Raw genomic sequence first — 16,625 nt, forward strand, 5'->3', positions numbered from 1 at the left:
CCTGTCCCTCCTTCCCCACTCCTTGCACACACGTGCTCTCGCTCAGAATAAACTTTATATATATATATATTATATATATATAATATATATATAAAGTTTATATATATTATGTTTATATATTATACACACACACACACACACACACACACACACACACATATATGTATGTATGTAGGGGAACCTGCATTGCTCAGTCTGACTCTTGATTTAGGCTCAGGTCACGATCCCAGGGTTGTGGGGTTGAGCCCCATGTTGGAAGCTCAGCATGGAGCCTGCTTAAGATTCTCTCTCTCCATCTGCCCCTCTCCCTCTCTCAAATTAAAAACAAAAAAACAAAATACATATGTATCTTTTAATTTTTTTAATATTTTTATTTATTTTTGAGACAGAGACAGAGCATGAGCAGGGGAGGGGCAGAGAGAGGGGGAGACACAGAATCTGCAGCCGGCTCCAGGCTCTGAGCTGTCAGCACAGAGCCCGACGTGGGGCTCGAACTCACGGAGTGTGAGATCATGACCTGAGCCGAAGTCGGACGCTCAACCGACTGAGCCACCCAGGTGCCCCTATATATTTATAAATGTATATATAATCATATGTATATATTATCATATATATATCTCATATATATATATATATATGAAACATTCCATCTTAGCATAGCTCACTAGTAGAACTTAGGAATTGCTAATCTGAACTGGCCACTCTGCCCCCACTCTAACACCTGCCAGTGACAACAGCCCTCCTGCCTCCTGGGGCTGTTTGGCTCTGTGAACTTCCTGGGGGTTGGGGAGGCTGCCTTCTGGGGGGGAGGCTGACCCACATCAGAGCAGGTCAGCAGCCCGCAGCCTGGCCCTTCACCAGAGGGGATTAGAGGAATGGAGCGCCGGAGCTGGCCAATTCTGTCTGGGCAGCCTTTGGGAAGAGGGTCACGTGCCCTCACGAGGGGGCAGGGTCCCCTCTCAGCCCCACTCCCTTTCATCAACACCCACAAGCCAGGCCACTCCAATGGCTCCTTGCCTCTCCCCCTTCTCCCGGGGCCAAGCTCCCACGAACCCCCCAACCACGAGAGAAAAATCCTCCAATCCTGTAGCTATCCTTCACGTGGAGCAGAAATATAAGCGAACAGGGCCATCCAAAATTCGTCAGCAAGGGCTGACTTCATTCAGCCTTGTAATTAAAGTTGTTGTTATTGTTGTTTAATACATACCAGGTCAGATCTGGATCACTCTGGTTTTCTCCCAAACAGCGAACAGATGGGCCAGAGCTCTGCCTCTTTAGCCTGACTCTATGTCCCCTTAAGTGTGACCACCTTTCCAGCCAGCTAAACCCCATTCAGCACCGCGCGCGCATGCGCGCGCACACACACACGAACCTCAACTGTCCTACTGCCCCGTGTGAGCAGGCTTGTCCAAGCAAGACCCCTGAACCTGCCCCGACCCGGGAGGTGCCTTGAGCAAGGAACCCGGCTCCTGCCCCAGGTGTCTCCGTGAGAAATCCCAACCTGAATTTCACTCCTGCAAATTCGTGCCAAGTTGGGGGAGCCAGCGTTCCTCCCGGGGGTTCACCCGACCAGTGCACATGTCCCGCAGACAAGAACAAGAACCTTCACTGCAGCCCTGTGCTCACAGCAAGAGGTGGGACACAAGCCCAGTGCCCATCCTCAGGGGAGTGGGTAACTAAATGGTGATAATTTCAAACGGTGGGCCCCCACACAGCAGGCAAAAAGAACAAAGGACTGCTGGTCACAATCTGGACGAATCTCAGAGTATTTCTATGAGATTCCATTTCTGGAAAGGTCAAAGCCAGGCAAAGCGAGTCACTAGCGATGAGGTGTGAGTAGTGGTTACCTTGGGAGGAAGCCCTGGGAGGCTTCTGGGCTCTGGGAATGTTCTGCAACTTTGATCTGCACATGGTTTATATGGGTACTTACAGATGTAAAAACTCACTGTGCTACAGGTCTAAGACTAGTGTATTTTCTTTATTTATTTTAAATGTTTATTTATTTATTTTTTTTTTTAATTTTTTTTTTTTCAACGTTTATTTATTTTTGGGACAGAGAGAGACAGAGCATGAACGGGGGAGGGGCAGAGAGAGAGGGAGACACAGAACTGGAAACAGGCTCCAGGCTCCGAGCCATCAGCTCAGAGCCCGACGCGGGGCTCGAACTCACGGACCGCGAGATCGTGACCTGGCTAAAGTCGGACGCTTAACCGACTGCGCCACCCAGGCGCCCCTAAATGTTTATTTTTCAGAGAGGGGGTGGGGAAGGGCAGAGAGAGGGAGACAGAGGCTCCAAAGCAGGCTCCATGCTGTCAGCACAGAGCCCGATGTGGGGCTCGAACTCACAAACCATGAGATCATGACCTGAGCCAAAGTCAGTCGCTTAACGGACTGAGCCACCCAGGTGCCCAGACTAATGTATTTTACTATATGTAGTAAGTTAACCTCCTTAAAAACTTTAAAAGTAGAAAAATATTGGGGCACCTGGGTGGCTCAGTCAATTGGGCATCTGACTTCAACTCAGGTCATGATCTCACAGTTCGTGAGTTCAAGCCCCACATCGGGCTCACTGCTGTCAGCGCAGAGCCCGCTTCAGATCCTCCTTCCCCCTCTCTCTGCCCCTCTCCTGCTTGTGCTTTCTCAAAAATAAATAAAAACATTTAAAAAAATTTTTTTTAAGTACAAAAATATTTATCTTTGAGCACCTTCTGTGTGCTAAGTCCAAAGGGTATCTCAGACGAGACTCTAATCCTTTAAGAGTTCATAGTCTGGTGGGGAAGAAAATATAGTCAAATAATACAAGGCTGTCTGTGGCCAGGGCGACAGGTTGTGAGTCAGCCCAGGGTATCAGTATTACTCGTGATTTGAGGGAGGAGACAGAAAAAATTGACGCAACGTAGGACTTGGAGGCGGCCAGATGGGTGCCCAAATCCAGCTTCTTCCTGCTTGCCTTGCTTCCTCATCTGTAAGGGGGCATGATGGCAGCTGCACCCCAGGGGTTCTCGTGAGGACGCAAGGAAAGCTCGCATGCAGGCACTCCGGCCCGAGACAAGACCGATGTCCCTGCTCTGCTCAGCCTGGCTGCGCTGAGGTTCGCAGGGGTGAACCAGGCCCTGCCCCAAACAGCTTCCAATCTCACCTGGATTTCGCCTTAAAGGAGCCCACAGCCGGGCGGGGAATCAGATACCTACGACACAATGTCAAGAGGCTTACCTGCCAGCCGAGAGGAACAGATAAAGAAGCCACAGAGGTCAGAGGGCCCCACGGGGGTGGAAATGCAGCCAGGCCTTGAAAGGCAGACAGGATTCGGGCACACGGAGACTGCTAGGGAGGGAAGGGCAGGAAGGGAGAGGGACCTACATGGGCAGAGGCGTGGAGGTGGGAAGTCAGGGAAGCACACAGAGGAAAAAGTAACTAGTCAAGTGTGGCTCAAGAAGGGGCCCAGGAAAGAGGGCCTAGAAGGCCCAGGGCTGAGTTCAGCTTTATTTTGCTGTCAGTGGGGAAGCCCCTGCCAGTTTCAGAGGTTAAGAAGCGAGCGTATCGGAGCAAGGATTTAAACTGACAAGACAGGGGTGCCCCAGTGGCTTAGTTAAGCATCTGACTCTGGATTTCAGCTCAGGTCGTGATCTCGTGATTTGTGAGATCGAGCCCCACGTTGGGCTCCGCACTGATAGCGTGAAGCCTGCTTGGGATTCTCTCTCTCTCTCTCTCTCTCTCTCTCTCTGCTCCTCACCCCCCCCAAAGTAAATAAACATTTAAAAAAAAATTAAAAATAAAAAAATAATAATAATAAAATGAGAAGCCAGCCAATAGCAGTGTTTCAGAGGAAGGGGGTGACTAGTTTCTCCAGGGCTGGGGCTGGGGTCGTATTTACCAAGAAACATCCAAACCTTCACAGCTGGTCCCCTCTGTGAGACCCAAGCATACATTTTTGTTTGTCTGTTTTGTTGTTGTTTGTTTAATGTTTATTTATTCTTGAGAGAGAGAGACGGAGCGTGAGTGGGGGAGGGTCAGAGAGGGAGGGAGACACAGAATCCGAAGCAGGTTCCAGGCTCTGAGCTGTCCGCACAGAGCCCGACATGGGGCTTGAACTCACCAACCGCGAGATCATGACCCGAGCCGAAGTCGGATGCTTAACCGACTGAGCCACCCAGGCGCCCCTGTCTGTTTTTCAAGTAAACTCTGTGTCGAACACGGGGCTCGAACTCATGACCCTGAGATCAAGAGTCGCATGCTCTACAGACCGAGCCAGCCCCGGGGCTCCAAGCGTGCATTTTTGATGAGATGGTGGTAGGAGCCTGAGTGAGGCTGGCAGGTCCTTGAGGGAGTGGCCAGACCCTTGACCCTCCCGCACTGGGCGAGATGTAAGGATACGTTTCTTACGGTTCTTGTTTCCTTTATTTTTTGAAAAAAAATCGTCTATCGCCATGACTCGGCATGCAAATGCTTCAAAGGGTCTCTAGCGAACAGCCTCCCAGCACCAGCCCAAACCCAGAGGCACCATAACCACCGACTCGGTGCAGAGCCCCCGAGACCTCATGTACGCACATAAGCAAGTGCACTTTACTTACACAGATAGAGGCACACCAGACATGCTGCCCTGCACCCGTTTCTTTCACAGGAGACTATGCCGGCCACGGTTCCGTACCCACGCATGGAGTCTCAACCTTATCTTCCACAGCCGCACAGTATTCCATGGTTTAGACGCAGCATAACTTGTTCCCGGCCCTCGGTGGATGGACGCTAGGCTCCTTCTAGTCTTTTGCTAGTGCAAACAGGCAGCAATGACTAATCTTCCAATAGATCACTTCGCCCCCATATTAGAACACCTGTAGGGTGAATTCCTGGAAGTCCAAACGGCTGGGTGAACGCGTACAAGTGACTTTGAAAATGGTGCCAGAGAGACGGGATCCGTTTAAATCCTCATCAAGAAATAAGCCTAATTGTTAGGAAAAACACTGACGACGTGTAGTTGTTAAGAGTGCCCAGACGAAGAAACGGTAGAGCAAAGCCCCGTTCGGCAGACAGAGCGCATCGGCCTCTGCTCGCCCAGCGCCCTCCTCCCCGTGTATTTCTTCACCTGTGGGTGAAGGGCCAGAGCTGCTCAGCCCCTCGGCCCTTCCCAGCGCAGACAGGCTCTGATGCCCTGGCCCCAGGGCAGGTGGAAGGGTGGACGGTGACCGGAGTCACCACGAACACCCAGACTTAAGTGGTCCGCCTGGGCATAGGTGCCAGGGCCCAGGGGAGGAGCAGGCCACAGAGCAGGCCTGGCGGGAAGGGGTGGGAGTGGAGAGCCCGAGAGGATCAAGCGTCTCCAGCCCGGCCATCCCAAACGAGTGAGGAGCGCCTGGTGCTTCCCTTGTTCAGGCCACAGGGACGCCACAGCCACACAAGACATGCTCATGCTCTACGACATTCACTGCTGTGTCTACCACGGGCCTGTGACATGACATGTGTCTGACCAAAATGGCCACCTAAACCCTCCTTTTCAAGTGGGCAGCCGGCGGAGGATGGAGGCGGGCCTCTGGATGCCTAGTGCCCTCCCTGTGAGGACAGCTGGGTAAACACAGCGGGCAGGGCAGGGTTTCCTCCCCCCTGCACAAATCCAGCTCAACTACGGAGAAGCGGGAAGGAAATGGTCTCTTACCCCCAACACGGGAGGAGATACCTCTTGGCAAACCAAAGACAGCATTCGAGAGGAAGAACCCTCACCAACCTTCCTGTTTCCGGCCCGTGCTCCACTCCAGTGGACCGGAGGGCCAGGAACTCCTATAAATCAAATGCACTGAGGTTACTGCCGCTGAAATTCTTCTAACAAATGCACAGCGCATCAACCTTTCTTTGTAGAGCCAACCCGTACTGTTTTGGTAAATCTAGGGTCTCACAGCACAGCTGTGCTGGGGGGCCACTCAGAGCGGCAAGGGCGCAGGATTAAAACCGAAAACCTGTGAGCTTCCCTCCACAGGATCTCAGGCAAATTCACCCTTCTGAGCCTCAGTCTATCCAGCTCCAAAATAGGCACAATAATTCCAAGGCTCCAGGACCACCGGGAGGATTAAAAGAAATAATTTATGTGGAATGTGATTTGCAAACTGCAAAGCCCTACACAAATTCTGGTGAGGATTAGTAACATTGGTATTAAGATGCTGGGGCTCCCGGGTGGCTCTCAGTTGGTTAAGCGTCCGACTTCAGCTCGGGTCGTGATCTCACGGTTCGTGAGTCTGAGCCCCACGTCGGGCTCTGCACTGACAGCCCAGACAGAGTCTGCTTCAGATTCTCTGTCTCCCTCCCTCTCTGCCCCTCCCCAGCTCACGCTCTCTCTTTCTCGCTCTCAGAAATAAGGAAACCTTTCTAAAGGAGGTTAATATTGATTAATCTTAATACCCTCACACACATCCCTTCACCAGTACCCACTGTTGTGCTTTGCAGGCTCCCAAAATGACTGTTGATGGGATCCCAGATTCTGTTTGTTCTAGAATGAAAAACCAAGCGCTACAGGCAAAGACCAGGAGGCTCTGCCAGTGGCTATAGCAGCAGCAGCCATGGAGTTAGCTATTTTTCCCTCAGAGCCTTCCTGTAAATGGTGACCCAGAGGGCTTTGGGGAACAGCACGGCCCAGCAGAGTGCAGGTTCTCGGCCACCTGCCAGCGGGGCAGGGCCTCCCCGGGGGCAGGCCGTCCACAGAAGCTGTAGCAGGAGAAAAATATCAAGTACCAAAGTACCAAACTCCACCATGACCTCCAGAGCAGGGAGGCTGTCTGATCTGAAAATCCCTTCGCGGTGACAGATGCAGTAACTTGTAGAGGTTTCACCCCACCCACCCTGAGGTGGGGGTGGCTGTCCCTGCTATCCAGGGACTGCCCACGGACGCAGGCACAAGACTGCACAGATCACAGGTCACCAGCGAGGAGACCGAAGTCTTCAGAAGGATCACCAAGCAAACTGCAGGTTGGAAAAGAAGCCACACACACACACACACACACACCCGTCTTCACGTGACCTGCTCTTACTCTAAATCAGGCCCTCCCCTTGGGGAGCTCAAGGCTTTATAACCACAGACTTCACCTGAGCCTTGCGGCACACGGCAGGTGAGTAGAGCGGGTACAAATAGCCCCCACAGAGGGCAAGGGACTTGCCCAAGGTCAACAGTTCTCTGACTTCCATGCAGTTTTCTGCTGGCCACTTAGAGTCATAGTGCCATCCTAGTGCAAAAAGGGAGGGGACATCATCTTTCCCACAGATACCAGATACAGCAGCAGGGGTTCTGTTTTGTTTTAACATTTATTTACCTTTGAGAGACAAAGACACAGAGCATGAGCGGGGGAGGGTCAGAGAGAGAGGGAGACACAGAATCCAAAGCAGGCTCCAGGCTCCGAGCCGTCAGCACAGAGCCCGACGCGGGGCTCGAACCCACGAAACCTTGAGATCATGACCTGAGCCGAAGTTGGACACTTACCTGACTGAGTCACCCAGGCGCCCCAGGGGTTCTGTTTTTTAACTTCTCTAACTTTTTTTTATATCTATGGCTAACTTTTTTTTTTTTTTCTTCAACGTTTTTATTTTTGGGACAGAGAGAGACAGGGCATGAATGGGGGAGGGGCAGAGAGAGAGGGAGACACAGAATCGGAAACAGGCTCCAGGCTCCGAGCCATCAGCCCAGAGCCTGACGCGGGGCTCGAACTCACGGACCGCGAGATCGTGACCTGGCTGAAGTCGGACGCTTAACCGACTGCGCCACCCAGGCGCCCCTATGGCTAACTTATTAATTTCATGGGTAAATGCTTATGAGCTGGCATTATGTGAACAACGAGATAATTCCGGATTATACCTAGAAAGAAAATATGCCCCCACGTCAACAGTGACTATTTCTTGGTTATGAAACTGGCAGTGATGTTTATTCTTACCCACTAATCTTCTGTGTTCCAAGTTCACTACAATCAACAAGTATACTGTTGTCCAAACCAAGAGAAGCCTATTGTTTTCAAAGGCTGAAAGACAGAGATCACCCCTGCAAACTTTCCGTTAAATACTCAACGACTCGCGTGTGACTTTGTAAAACATAGTAGAGGAGGAAGTGAGGCAGGTTAGGCACAAAGGTTTTCTGGGTGGGATCTTCCCCCTCTCGTTTCCGCCCCAGCGAAGAAGGAAAAGGAGGTGACTGCGGGGCTTCCTGCCTCTCAGCACAGGCCCCAGACCTCCCGGATCCGAGACCTCCCATGTGCCCCATCGGCTCCTGATGGAAGCTTGGCTCTAACCAACAATCCTGTTCTGATTAATCCTGGCCTCAATGTCCGTCACCTCTCGAGAATAATTCCTGAGTGGCAATGACATTAACCCACACAGTCGTTCATTTGGGCAGCCGAAAACTTATTCAGCACCTACTCTGTGCAAGGCGTTGTGCAGACACTGAGCCATCGTTCACCCGAGACTGGGAACGACCAACCGAGGCCACACATCATCCTCCCAAGTTCTGCCCGAGCACAGGAGCAACAGAAATGTGAACAAACGCTGCCTGGGTGTGCAACCTAATTCTGGCATCTCAACTCCCTCTGCCTGAGGTCTTCCCCGCCACCCTCCCCTGCCCAGTCCTGAGACAAAGCAGGGTCCGAGAACGGGTCCCTGTAGAGGGCGCTGGTAGCTTAGTGGCACTGCACTCAGGTACCGGTGGAAGCAGAGGGGAGGGAACGGGAGTAACCCCAAAACTTCAAGACCATCCAATTCTCTCCGCAGCGCCCTCCCGCTTTACTTCTTCTCCTTCCTGTCCTCTTTGAGGCTGAGAAGATCACATTCGATGATCATTGATTGAAGGTCCACCAGGTGCTAAGACCCGATGCCAAATAACTTTACAGACAGGAACTCAGACCTCTGCTTTGCACATGCTGTTCCCTCTGCCTGGAACCCGCCTCCTCTCCTTACCCGAGACAGCAGCTTAAATGGCACCTCATCAGAAAAGTGCCTGCCCAGGCAGGTATGCCCTGATGTTCCCTCAGAGTGCCCACGACAACTGTCATGGCTCCTGTTTGCCGTCTCTCTCCCCAGCAGGACTCAGCTCCCTGCGCTGACACACTGACACACAGTTCTTTGGGTTTTTTAGATACTTTTTTTTTTTTTTTTCTTAAATGGGCTCCACACCAAAGGTGGGGCTTGAACTCAGGACCTTGAGATCAAGAGGCGTACGCCCTCCTCGCTGAACCAGCCAGGCACCCCAGCAACTTCTTGCTTAAATAAATTGAGCAGCCTGTAACGTAACAATAAAAGCCAGTGTTCACTGAGCATGTACTATGTGCCACATGCCGTGCTGAGCTCCGTGCAGACATGAGGTCACGACAGCTGCGTGACGGCTGCACTATTTTTACTCCCGCGTTACAGATGTAGGAAACCGCGTCATTTCCCCCCACTTTTAAAGGACAGAAATTAGAACCTGGTAAGCGACTTGCCCAAGGCCCCGCAGGGCTAACAAGAGAGTGAGGATTTGAACGTCTCCCGATTTGAAGGTCTCCCAGGCCACCAGGACTGCTCAGCCGCGCCCCACCCCCCACCCCTGTGCCCAAAGGGGCATTTCTTTCCCCTGTGCTGTCAGTGCCCATTCGTCCCCTTACTGAATTCTCAGCCTCCTCTCCCAAGGCACCCACTTCAGAAATCTTCTGACTCCTCCCTTCATGTCCTATATACCCCAAGCTCCCACGCCCGATGCGATGCGGGTGCCTCACGCCATGGGTCCTCATCTTTCGGCCCCGGGGCCTGGGGTCTAGAGAAGCTGCGTGAATGCTGGCCCCTGGACATCTTGCACAGCAGGCAGGGAGAGCAGGCATCTCCCCAGTGAACTCACGCATGGGACCCGTAGTTAAGCCCAGCTTTCCGGCTCCTGCTCCGTCCCCACCCCCCTCCGCTTGTATTTATGGCGCTGCCGAGCAAGCGTGGGGGCCTGTGGAGGAGGCACACCCACCACAGCTCTCCACAGGGAAAGGGAGCTCATTCCAGATCTACGGCTTGAGAAGTCAGTGGGGACCCACAAGACCCGGGACAGCCAGGGAGAACTCGGGTTCTGGTCCAGTGGAGCCACTTCACAGCCGGTCCCAGGAGCCAGTTGGAGGGCAGACACCAAGACAACGGTGGGCTCCAGAGCCTGTCCGGGGTCACACGGGGTCGTCAAAACCAGAAGCTGCTGGAAGAAAAGGAGAGGGCAGCTGGGCCTAAAATAAAAACGATGCCTGTGGGAAAAGCGTCCTGAGGAAAAGCAAAAAAGGAGACAGGGAGGTCAGGTGTTCTCGGAGTTCTCTGCAGGAATAAGGGAAGGAGAAAAGATGGTAACGCTGTCCCTCACGTGTGTAACCCACGGCTGGGGACCTCAATTCATTTTTGCAACCTCCGGGGGCTCCCTGCTGACCACACCAGGTGTGGGGGGGTCAAGTTCAAACTCCTTAGCGGGGGGCCTTCAAAGACCTTCATGCCCAGGCCCACTGTGGCCACTGTGGTCTGGGAGGCGAGGTATCCCAGGCCTCCACACTCTGCCCAGGGGCTCCTCAACCTTCTGGCTTCTAGAAGACTTCTGGCACACCCACACCGTGGGGTTACCACCGCTTGAACCCGCCAGGCTGACTCCGCAGAGCGGGAAGGTAACTGATCCCACCTCACCAGGTGGTGGGGGGATGAAACACAGTAATTCATCAAAGCACTCTGAACTGTGCCTGGCACACAGTAAGTGCTTAATAAACAAGCTGTTGTTCCTATTGTCCTCTGCACCCCTTTAGGGCCTCTGTTTCAACCACAAGTAGAGCACTGTCTTGCATATTTGTTACACATTGGACTCCCTCAGCCAACCACAGCCTTTCAGAAGGCACCATTCAGGCCTCTGTCCCCTGAGGCCTAGCAAGGAGCCCCGCACACAGTAGGACTTCAGCAAGTGCTGACCACCGCCGCCACGGTGAAGGCCCACGGCAGGCCTCACACAGAGCTCTCCCAGGGCCCGGCTGCGGGCCTTCCACAACTCGCGCACCAATTTCCCAGCCTAAATGCCCCACGGAGCGAGAAGGGCATTCGCTGTTAACTCAGTTTCAAAACAATGAAGGGCTGTACTCTGCCCGACTGAGGCTGTTTCCACTCCAGGGAATGTACGGGGAGAAATGGGCACAGCAGGGACTGGAAATAGCACCGAGCCCCTCTTGGGGCGAGAGCTGGGCTGGCCCGCCAGAAACCAGGAGCAAAACCTCAAAGGCAGACGGGGAGCAAACTCCACAGGAGTCGGCCGACACGAGTGAAGTGGGACAAGGAGCTCACTCGCACCCATTGGGCCTTCAAGGTCTCCTTCCCGCCCACTTGGAGAGCTTTAGAAGGGGCTCTCTGTATAGCCCACCACCATGTGGGAGCAACTTACAACACACCCAGAACCCCAAAGGGTGCGCGAAGGTACCCCGGGGTTGTCTGCGGTCCTCGGTGGGGTGGGAATTCGGTGCCTTCTCCACCCGAATGGGCTACTGGGCCCTGGTGTCTGAATGGGGGGGTCACTGTATGCCCATCTCCCCAGCAGACCGGGAGGACTGAGGCCAGGCCCCAGGCCCCATTCATGTTCAGACACCTGCGCCCCTAGCACGGTGCCCAGCACGTAGATGTTCAATCAGCTACCAGGCAGCCAATTCTGGCAGCAAGAGAGGCCCCGGCTCAAGGACAACTCCACACAGGTCTGCCATGCACCACGGACAAGTGAGTCATGTGCTGTCCCTGGGTCTCAGTTTCCTCAAGTGCACACAGGGATGACGACGGCTCTGTGCTCACACAGCCACTGAGAAAATTAACTGGGAAAACATATGTGGTAAACACCAAAGCATCAGACGCATGCTCGTCATCCTTTAAGCTTCAGCTCAGCCAGCCGTCCGCGTGTGCTGGATCTTTGCTGCTGGCCATGTTCCCCCTCTTCCAGCAGTGAACCCACACTGCACTCCCTCTATTGTTTTATATTTTTCACTTCGTTGTGATTACTCGTTTCGAAGTTTGATTCCCTCCACCAACCTGAGAGCTCCCGGAAGCCCAGGGCATCAATAGTTTGGGTCCAAGGGCCGACCAGATGGGCACACGGCTCGGGCTGCTGGGACCCTCCCACCCCATGGTTCCCGGGAAGGAAGTCACACCTCTGAGACCTGCATCTCCTCTGCAGGTGCAAGTGAACTTGTTTGCCTGGCTGGCTCCGCAGCGCACAGGCCTCCAGGGCACAGATTGCTGCTTCTTTCCTGACACGAAACACCCGGCAGTCAGATAAATAATACATGGGCTTCACCTCACACACAGGTATCAGGCGTGCAAACGCCTGCTTTGCGCCACGGGGCCCTGGGCGTGCGGGCACACCCATGCATACGTGTATATGCTATCTGGCCTGGCACAACCCCAGGGAGAACGTGAATTGGGAACAGATACCCATGCCCCTCCCTCAACCCTCTTGCCTTGCCATGGCCTGGAGTCAATTAGCACTAGACCTGAGCAGTGTGCCCAGAGAGGAAATGTACAACCCATGAGATGGATACATACACCCGAAAGCAGCCTCTACGGTCCCTTTCGAAACAAATATCCTTTGAGCCCTAGGTTAGCCTCGGTGCCCCTCCGAGCAGCTGGCTCCTATGCAAGGCGTGTACACCCTCCATGCAAGCATCCCCGAAGGCCTGGCCAGGCCAACCATACTCCCAGATCACAGCCACCCTCACAGGGCACGGATGCCTCCCCCGCTCGGTGGTGCCAGGCGCCAGCACACCCACCGGGCACACACAAACCCCACTTGCAAAGGGCCTGTCCATCGGCCTTCCCTCTCCCCCCGCCACCCCCACAGGCAGGTCCGATTACACTCCAGGCGAGGGCCTGCCACGTTGGCGAGGAGGGGGCCAAGGCACACCCACGGGCAGCCCGGCGACCCTGCAGGGCGGGGAGGGGGCGTAGGGCGGGACGGGCTGGGCGGCGGACGCCCCCTCCCTCGTCGGCCGGGCCGGCCACCTTCGTGCCTTCCCCGCCCCCCCCCCCCCCCGGGACCTGCGACCAACGCGACCCGTGGGGCTCTCCCCGCGCGGGCCTCTCCAAGACCGAGCAGCCCCCGCCCCCGGGAGTCCGCAGCCACCCCCCTCGGGGCCTCGGCGCGAGGCCGGCCAGGCTGGGTACCTCAGGAGCCCATGGCTGCGGTGGCGGTGGCGTGTGCGGACGGCGCGCGGCAGCCGGACTCTCCTGGCGGGACGGGCGGGACGGGCGGGCGGCGCCGCAGCCCCGGTGTCTCGCCGCCGCCGGCGGGTCCCGGGCCCAGCGGAGTGCCGCCGCGGCGCGCCTGCGCGCTGAGCACGCCTCCGGGGAGGGCGGGGCGGCGAACTCGCCGCTGAGATCACCCGCCCGGCCTTAAAGGGGCCGCGCCCGGAATCCCCCGCTCTCCGCGGGGTGGTGCGGCAGACCTAGGTTCCCCCGGCGCTCGCAAACAAACCCTCAAGAGTCGTCTCCCCCACCTCAATTCGACCCCCCCAACCCTGCCCACCACAGAGCTTCTTAGGGTGCACAGACAGAGTCGTGGGCTCCGAGGTCTGTCCCCGACCCTCGCAGGCTGTCTGGCACTTCACTTTTCTTAACCCTAATTACCTCCATTTGGGCCTGTTTTGAAGATGGAACAATATATAATGGCTATTTGTCGAGGGAGGATGCTTTTGGAAATGCGGAATTAACGTGTACTGAAGTCCTATATGCAATCACGCGAGATGAAATTGCAGAGCAGAAAACGAGACTTTTTCTTCCCGAGCCAATTCACAGAGGCGCTTCATTCTTGCCCCGCCTGTCTCTAGGCAGCCTAACCAGCAAAATTTTTCAGAGGTCATTCAAGCCGCCTATCCCATTGCTGTTTGCCGGGTCTACACCTTACCCACTTAACTGAAAAAAAATCCAATCAAGTTCTGGCGTTGGTGTGCTCAGATCCCCAAATGTATTTATATCCCCTGCCCAGACTCCTCTCCTGAGCTGTCTACTCAACACTTCCATGCTTGATGGGGCGCCTGGGTGGCTCAGTTTCACCAACCCTCACCCCCGCAGGCTTTCCCCTGGCAGTGAGGAGACTGCTTGGGATTCTCTCTCTCCTCCCCGCCCCCCTCCATCCCCCCATTCTGTTCCTCCCCTACTCACACTGCCTCTCTCTCTCTCTCTCAAAATAAATAAATAAATAAGTAAACAAAAAACTCATACTTGAGGTCCAGTAGACATCTCAAAGCGTGCCTTCCAAACACATACAAACCCACACCCTCGCAGCCTCTGTTGGCAACCCTGTCTTTCCAGTGCTCAGGGCAGAACTCCTGGAGTCATCCCCGAATCCCTCCTTCCACTCCGTTACCCACTGGAGCCGGAAATCCTCTTGGCTCTACCTGCAAAATATATCTAGACTCTAATCTCTTCCACCCCATCTCCACTGCTAACACCCTCATCCAGTTTCTGCCAAGGATCACAGCAATATTCTTGTGATAGACTGAATGTGTCTCCCGCAAATTCATATGCTGAAATCCTAACTCCCAGTATGATGGTATTGGAGGTGGGGACTTTGGGAAGTCATTAGGTCACGAGGGTGGAGCCCTAATGAGTCGGATTAGTGCCCTTATAAAAAGGATCCCAGGGAGTCCTCTAGCCTTTCTGCCATGTGAGAATAGAAAGGTTGGCAATCTGTAACCCAGAAGAGGATTCTCATCAGAACCCAATCATGCTGGCAGGCACCCTGATCTCAGACTTACAGCCTCCAGAACTATGAGAAATAAATTTCTGTTGTTGATAAGCCACCCAGTCTATGGTAATTTGTTACAGCAGCCCAAACTGACCAAGATTATCACAATGTTCTCCTAACCTGTTTTCTTATTCCAACCTCATCCCTGTCTCTATCAGTATAGGAGCAAGATGGATTCTTTTGTTTTATTATTTTTTTTTTAAGATTTTATTTTTAGGGATGCTTGGGTGGCTCAGTCATTTCAGCGTCGGACTCTTGATTTTGGCTCAGGTCATGATCTCATGGGTCATGGGATCAAGCCCCAAATGGGGCTCTGTGCTGACAGAGCAGAACCTGCTTGGGATTCTCTCTCTTCCTCTCTCTGCCCTTCCCCCACACACGTGGTCTTGCACACACACTCTCTCTCTCAAAATAAATAAATAAGCTCAAAAAGTCACACTTTTCACTGACTGAGCCAGCCAGGCACCCCTAGAGGGATTCTTTTAAAACCTAAGTCAGGGGGCGCCTGGGTGGCGCAGTCGGTTAAGCGGCCGACTTCAGCCAGGTCCCGATCTCGCGGTCCGTGAGTTCGAGCCCCGCGTCGGGCTCTGGGCTGATGGCTCGGAGCCTGGAGCCTGTTTCCGATTCTGTGAATCCCTCTCTCTCTGCCCCTCCCCCGTTCATGCTCTGTCTCTCTCTGTCCCCCCAAAAATAAATAAACGTTGGAAAAAAAAATTAAAAAAAAAAACACCTAAGTCAGAACATGGGAGTTCTTTGCTCAAAAAACCCCCGTTGTTCCCCCATTTTGCTCTGAGTAAAAGCAAAAGCCCTTACAAATCCTCACAAAGCCTTGCTTGATTTGACATTCTATCCACCAAGGTTCGTCCGACCTCATTGCCACCTCTTCTTTCTCTCCACACTGACCACTTTCTGTTCCTAGGACAAGCCAAGCACCCTCTGCCTCAAATCCTTTGCACTGGCTGTTCCAGTTGCTAAGATCACTGTTCCCTCAGATATCCAAATGGTCCCTCCCTCATCTTCTTCAAGGATTTGTTCAAATGTTCCTCACTCATTGAGGCCTTCCCTGACCACACCAATAAAATTGCCAAGTCCCTCACATGCACTCCTGACTTCCCTCTTCCTATGCTCTATTTCTCCCCTTATCACTGAATTTCTATCTTAATAGATGGTTCGCCTGTTTCTCTGTCTTCCGTCAGTAGCACAAAAGCCCCATGAGGACAAAGATGTACATTCTTTTTGTTTCCTGATCTAATCCCAGTACTTCACACTGGGGTTGGCATAGAGAACACGCTCAAAAGGTGTCTGTAGCACTAATGAATACCTTCTCGAAAGAGTCCTATAAAAAAAATTCTTCCCCAGCCTCAGGTAAGAAGTTCCTCGCGGCTATCCCAACACACAGAACAAGCCTTATTGCTTGCGTTATAATCATCTGTGTATGACTCTCCAGCTCTCCAGGGCAAAGTTCTGGTCCCGGTTTCACTGTTTCTCATGCTTAGCGTAGAAACCTTACAAAGCAGACACGTTCCGACCTCCGCCAACCCCTTCAGAGTGTTTGGGCCAAACCGCACCCAAATTCGGGTTCTCAGCCCCTGCTCGTCAAGGGTACTTACTTAACTTTTGGGGCCTCAACTTACGGAGGCCCTCGGCTGGTGGGGTCAGAGACAAGTCGTGGGTATTTCTAGGCTTGAAGACAGAAAGTCACCTGGCCTGGGTGACACGGCAGGTTCGCAGGAGGAAGGGGGAACCCTGGTTGTTTGCTCTCTGCTTTTCCTCGTTCTCTCTCCCAGGCTTTCCAAAATGAAGATCAGTGTCCACCCCCTCTGCCTCCTCCCCAGTCCATGCAATTGCCCATCCACGGAGGCTCAAAGATGCTGCTCATGTCGGTCCCTTCTCCCCTCCACGCTTG

The 16,625-nt window shown here is 53.7% G+C and overlaps 1 protein-coding gene across 2 annotated transcripts in view; it reads right to left on the reverse strand.

The window, feature by feature from the left end:
- TMEM184B (transmembrane protein 184B) overlaps positions 1 to 13,321 on the reverse strand; it is a 49,423-nt gene extending 36,102 nt beyond the window's left edge. Inside the window, exon 1 of one of the 2 annotated variants that reach the window (XM_043562573.1) lies at positions 13,138 to 13,321. The gene's annotated coding sequence lies outside the window, so the exon portion shown is untranslated. The remainder of the gene's footprint in view (positions 1 to 13,137) is intronic. The other variant, XM_043562572.1, reaches the window with a different exon arrangement.
- Between the last annotated feature and the right edge of the window lie 3,304 nt (positions 13,322 to 16,625).

The sequence above is a fragment of the Prionailurus bengalensis genome, chromosome B4 (genome assembly GCF_016509475.1).
Source record: "Prionailurus bengalensis isolate Pbe53 chromosome B4, Fcat_Pben_1.1_paternal_pri, whole genome shotgun sequence".
NCBI lineage: Eukaryota > Metazoa > Chordata > Mammalia > Carnivora > Felidae > Prionailurus > Prionailurus bengalensis.